This window comes from Triticum dicoccoides, chromosome 7A (assembly GCF_002162155.2).
Source record: "Triticum dicoccoides isolate Atlit2015 ecotype Zavitan chromosome 7A, WEW_v2.0, whole genome shotgun sequence".
NCBI classification, from domain to species: domain Eukaryota; kingdom Viridiplantae; phylum Streptophyta; class Magnoliopsida; order Poales; family Poaceae; genus Triticum; species Triticum dicoccoides.
In genome coordinates, this window is record NC_041392.1 from 17,368,914 (window position 1) to 17,375,628 (window position 6,715).

Here is a 6,715-nt window from a genome sequence, read left to right on the forward strand (position 1 = left end):
AACCGCTAGTAAAAACACAAAATATCCGAATGCAATATTTTCGATGGGGCAGTTTTGTTCATACTATGTGAAAAATTGATCATAAATTGAACGAGTTGTAGTATCTGTGCAAGGTTGGCCGACATATATTTATTTCTGTATCACATGAGGGGTGGCTGATTGTTACTCTCTCCGTCCGAAGAAGCTTGTCTATCAAATGGATGTATCGAACGGAGGAGTACCTGTTAAAAAGAGCATGACATTGAGAGAAGGTAGTGCATAAACATATTTGCCAGTAGAATTGGTGCGGTGGGTAAATAGTGCATAATTTTTAACTGTTGTACCCAACCCGGCACATGTTGACAGAGTCAATGCCGTGCCGTGTACATGTGTCTCTGGCATGATGCGCGCGTGACAAGACATGCAACTGGGCAGCACTCTTGCGCCTGCTAGTATACGTCAGCCTGCACTTTTTATTTGCTAGCAAATACGGACACTGTGCAGCTGCCTCTTCTACAAAATACAGTCAAATACAGTAGCTGGATACCCGCTTGGCATGGATCGCGACGAGCACTGACGGGACTGATTCCGGCCTGCAGGTAGCTCGGCCACCAAAGGCCATTTTCGCCCACTATCGCTGTGATATATGCCGTTTCTAAATCAAAGTGGCACATCAGATTTAACTAATCCACGGTGATCAAAGTCACGTGCTTTTCGAGTAAACTGTGGAGGATCAAGTAAAGATGCTTTGGCGCAAAGGCAAAAGGAGGATTGAAAGAGTGAGTCATCATCCATGTACGCATGCACGCACGTTTTATATGCAAGTCGGTGGCAGTATGAAATGCCTTTTTTTTCCTTCAGAATGTGGTTTGTGATGCCTCGATTCTCTATTCAGACACCTGGCCTGGGCCGACCCCGGGGCCCCAAAATTTCAGGGCCCGGTTGTTTCTTGGTATAAATTCTACCGGGCTTTTCTTATTTCCGTCAGCGGCCCAGTTTTGAGCGTGATGCCTGTTTCTTTTAATGAAAAGCCTTCATGGCGGGAGGGGCATTCTGGCTCCGGGGAGGATAACTCCCGGATGAACAGTAAATTCAAACAAAATGTAAAAAAAAAAATCCTTATTCTTTTTGTACATGTTCGTGTTAGTGTTGCAAATATGTGTGACAAATTTCATGCGAAACAGAGCAACGGTGTTTCATCGGTGAAAAAATAATTTGGGGTCACATTTGGTCTTCAATTTATGTTTTTTGCACACACCAAAATCCTTAACCTTTTTGCCTCCAAATTTTTAGTTAGCATATGTATGTGACTAAGATCACATAATAAAATTGTCTTAATTTTTTTCACATTCGAAACATTAGTTTTGGACCCGGGAGCCAATTTGAATTTCCGCTTCATGGCTAGCTTTATTTATTAGGAGAGAAAGTTACATCGAAAATTCATTTATGAGCCCATGCTCAGATGCTTTCGTTATCTCACCCGTCCCTGCACCTCGAGATCTGACTTCCATGGGGTATTTGTTGTGGTATATGCGCTCCGAAGTACCGCAATTCATGTCCGGCTCTTTGCAGTTAATGTGCGTGTAGGTGGCGTCTTGTCTCTTCGGGTCCAGAAGCACGCTGGAGGACCTAGCAAGTTCATGGGCTTACACACTCTTTTCCGAAACTGTTGTTTACTCTGAATACCCGATCCTTTTTTACCCGCCGCTCCCAAGTTGATGGAGATTGTCCGAATTTGCTTCCTCTTCGCCATCCCCCAATTCAACCACAACTGCTTCTCTGTCTCATCCCCTCCTCTTTAACTTACTGTTTGAGTTAATTAGACTGCACCCTCAAATGTTTTCAGGCAGGATTATGCGATTTCATCGTTAGATCGAGCATGCAACAACATGGACACCATCAAATTTTTGTCGCTCCTCGAGTTGCTGTTACCCAATTCGCCGCACCAGTCCTCGCCATCAGACTGTGACATCACCCCATACGCTTCACAATCATTGCTCGGTCAGGAACTAACATCATCGCGCACATCTCATTTGAATTACTGTGCCAAGCTCAATAGATAAATATTATAATTAAAATTAAATTCTAGTCTCCCACTCACACGTGTTAGTGGTTTAACCTTAGTCTCACATTGCTAGTGGAGAAGGAGTTATACGAAGACATAAGGCTTAGTCTTTTCGAATTTAAACCGAAGAGTAATGATCAAATAGGCTGCGTATGCGTACGCTTTCACAAGCCTGCACTTGGCCTAGAGGTACCGAAGTGCTACTGGCCGGTTGAACACGCAACCTCCCGATGGTAACCATGCGTGTTGTACACAATGGGTTAAATATCATATATTTTGATGCTAAATTTTTACAAATTCAATTTTCATTTGGAAAATTCAGAAGAAAAAAATACGGAATTCCCAAGTTTTTGTCCAAACCGGATTCTCCGCCCCCTACCGAAAAAAAGCCAGAATAAAAAAAGCATTGGGAGGACAGATCACAATCAAGTCATAATAATAAGGATGTCGATGCATCCTTCGCCACACCAATCTTGATTGCATGCCAACCATTGACTACTAGATTGGGATCGCGCTTTGGCGCGAGGGTGCCGGTTCAACGTTTTGGTCAAGCAGTAATGTTAAGTCAGTAGAAACCCAGGCTTAGCATATGCATTCATACAGAATAATCACAAAATGAAGAAGAAACATTCAGACGGAAAGTGCTATTCTGAGCTCGAGCTCAGATGCACTGCATATCTCAGTCGTTCACTGGCACCAGGATTCACAACGTCTCCTGTATTGTCATATGTATTCTGAATAGTATATCCCACCTATTTCCTGGCTAGGGCCCACCTATCTACCACACATAATGCCACCATCGTCGTCCCACCCTGACGGGCTCAGACGGGGGTGCAAGTTATGGGCCACGGCTCAGCCTGTACACCTATTTTATTACCCCTCCAGTGACACAGTGATCTCGCACTACAAAAAACCTGTTAATACATGACGGATTTCACATGACGTCTTAAGAATCCGTCATGAACTAGCCTGGTACAACCACCAAGCCCGCTGAAGCCCGCACAAGCCCACCTGACCCATTCCCTGTATAAAAGCTAACCCTAGGTCTCTCCCTGCCCCCATCTCTTTCTCCCTCCGCCGCCGCCCATTATCTTCTCCCTCTCCCCGATCCCTTCGTCCCCCACCTCCGTCGTCCCCCCGCACCCCCACCACTCCGATAGTGTCTCCTCGCTCCACCCCATCCCCGCCTCCACGGCCGCATCCTCTTTCATCCCCGTCCTCTCCCGTCCTCAATACCATGGCCTCGGGCTGCTGCTGCATATCTGGCTCGCGCAGATCCAAACGGAGCTCGGCCCTGACGTAGGCCTCGTCCGACCGGGGTGACCATGGGGTGGCCGGTCTACCACAATTTCTCCCTGGGGTACCCTAGTCGCCACTGGTTTGTGTTGTTGCTCCTGCCCCTCCTTTTGGCTTGCTCGATACCATGGCCTCGTTGCTGCTGCGATGACCTGTTCATTTTGCCTACGCTGGTAGCCGTACCAGCCATTCATGGGAAAGATTGGAAGGGTAAGGCTGGTGCGTGGCCTCCCTCTTCAGTCGATTTCCTAATGGTGACTACTGCCTTCTCCAAGTCGCAGGGTGTGTTATGTGTGCGTGCTGACATAGCGGCGGCAGTGGCAATCGAGTGAGATGTGCGTGCGTGCAGCAGCTCGTGTGTTGTGTGTGCGTGCTTCCTCTCTGAATATTTTAGCACTGAATTTTCTTTGTATCTTGTACACTGCAGGGTATCAAGTAGAGATAAACTGTACATGTTCGTCAACTGGCTGCACATGTGACGTTCTATCAAGATTTAATTCTGTTAGTTCTCTACCAAATCTAATTCAGTTTAGATTTTCTAACAGTTTGGTGTACCTCTGTTCTCTAAATCAATCAATATAATAAGTGTTCAATATGCATTGAGTTTATTTTCTATCGAAACCGGTTCAGTGAATCAATGTAACCAAGTGTGGTGAATAATTTCATCAAATAGGTCTTGGAGACATCATTTCTGTTAATGTATTAACGTGACGACATGTTCTGTTTAGTGTTTTCTCCATAGGCATTTCCCTTTTGTCCTTGTTGTCCCTTGTAGCTTGGTGAATATATATACCAGAATTAGTTTAATCTGTATCTAAGAAGAAAATTACATTATCTGTGGTATGAACTTCATTACTGCCTCGATGTCTTGCTCAAACCTGACTTTGTAATAGAGTTGTATAAATAATCATTTCATTTTCCCTTCTTCTATGGGTTTGCAAGCTACTAGTTTAATTGATGCTGAGTTTTTCCCTTATTACAGCAGAGGTGATGGATCTGTACTATTGTATTTTCGAAATGCATGTGCACATAATTGCAATCTCAAGGAGCAGTGGAAATGATAATTGCATGCTTTTCTTTAAGATTACTAATAGATGGTATATTATTTTTGTTTATGATTTAGGAGTGTATGATATGCTACAAGTGCATTTGTTCAGTCTCGAAATTTCAATGCTATTACAAGCATATTCTCTATTTCTCGGTATTATTCACACCATGTCACTGGTGAAAGCCTACTGGAAAGAAAATGAATCAATGGTGTGCTACATTAAACTAAAATGTTATGTGTACGACCAGAACTAAAGGAAAAAAAGATATAGTTATATTCCCTTGAATTATTTACTTTATACATTTTATATGAGGGCCCTTTACAGAAAGCAACTCAGATTCATTTAGAAAATCATGTTAATATTTTTTTTGCATATCATTAACAATGTTTACATTGTTAACATTATATTAGTTTAGTCGGTTCATTGTCATGTACCCTTTTTTTATAAAACTTTTCCTTTTATTCCTTTTATTGTAAACACAATAATAAGGAAGTGGCATGTATAAAATTTCATGTGCCAATGCTACAACATAAAAATTTCAAACAATTTAGGCTCAAAGTCTAGAGACAATAGGTTTCATAATTTATTGTCCCTAAGTAAAAGTTGACTATGGAAAATATGTAGTCGAATTAGGAGAGTTAGAAAAGCACGCTAACCATATGTTTTGTATATATGTTATGATACGTCTGCTCTGTCTCAACTCTTTATGCTATTTCATGTCAATTCAACACTAGCAGCCCTTTGTGATTTTTGAACTTTGAGGGTATGAACTAACTTTTTTGGATCGAGATAATTGTGTGACTTGTATCCCATCTCATATTCGAGTGCGGGTTAAGAAAATATGTACTTTGTATGCCATGAAGTCTAATAAGTAAATGGGAGAATGCATGCTTTTTTTTCTTCCAACATATGTTATTGTTCTTTATAATTCCTGGGTGTGGTTAATTTAGATGTAAAGGTTACATTCTGAAAGCATCAAACTAAATCTGAACCATTTGGCTCAGCTTTGTTCTGAAGTGCTTAACTGGAGTTTTTTTATGCCCGTGAATAGTTGGCCTTTGTAAAATTTATACTATTAACATAATAAGATAAATAAGTGGATCATTTAAGTGCCTATAATGGTATCCTTTCGGTGTTTTTACTTATGCAAAAAGCAAGTTTTTGGACAGAATTAGCTTTAATTGATGAACAAAGTATAGTACAGTTTTCAAACTTGTATCTGGTATGATTTTTTTAGTTTGTGTTGCCCACATTTTCGTGGTACCTTAATATAGTACTGGTGTTTAATTAGATGATTACTTGGAAAATCAACCACTGTAATTACTCTAGATTCACTTGGGAGCCGACTGTTATAAATTATTATAATTATAATTTTGTATTTGTTTTGGATTCTATGCAGGTTTGGCAGCTTGTCCGTGTTATTGGAGATTGAAGTTTTTTAGCAGGAATTACTTGGATCCGTATAACTTCCCGAAAGCAGTGGCTTAGTGTTGGAGATTAAAATCAGCTAGTATGGCATTTTTTCATGGAAGTCATGTTGCTTATAGAGCTTTCTAGATATACTTGTGAGGTTTATGTTTTCTGAAATCAGACTAGATGTTCTCTGTATTGTCATGTGAACAGATGCTATTTTCTCAATGAATATAGTTTGGTTGTCATGTTGTAAAGAGTGCTGCATTGAGAAAATATGATGTACTATAAAAGGGGCTAATGGGTTGGACTAAAAAATAGGTTGGCTAATGCGCAGGAACAAAATAAACAGCTAATTTTGGTTGGATTGGAATGAAATTATTGGGCCAAAATCCTAATCCTAATTGGGCTGGTTACCACATGGGCCACGTTGGCCTCCATGTCACATCCACATAGACGCCACGTCGCTTCCACGTCATGTAAATCGGTGACAGTTAGTTCCGTCATGGCCTAGTTTGGGCTTGGCGGGCCTCGGGCAAATCCATGACGGACAAGAACTGTCAAGGAAGGGACGATGTCAAATTATGACGCGATATACATGACGGATTCCAGATCCGTCATGGACAGGCACACATGACAGTTTTGGGCTGATTGGTGACGGACAAGGACCGTCATGTATTAACGAATTTCTTGTAGTGTCGGTGGTTGGATGGGTTGCTAATGTGACTAGACATGGAGAGAATAAAAAAATTTAGCTGGTGCAAATGAAGTAGATTAACAGGAATTGTAGTATGAGAGGGACAAGGTGGAAAGTTGGAAAACAAAAAACACATGTGAAGTGATTTGAAGGGCCTAGTGGTACAAGGGTGCTAATTAATTGTGAAGGCACAGTGATGATGACCAGGAGCCAGGATTC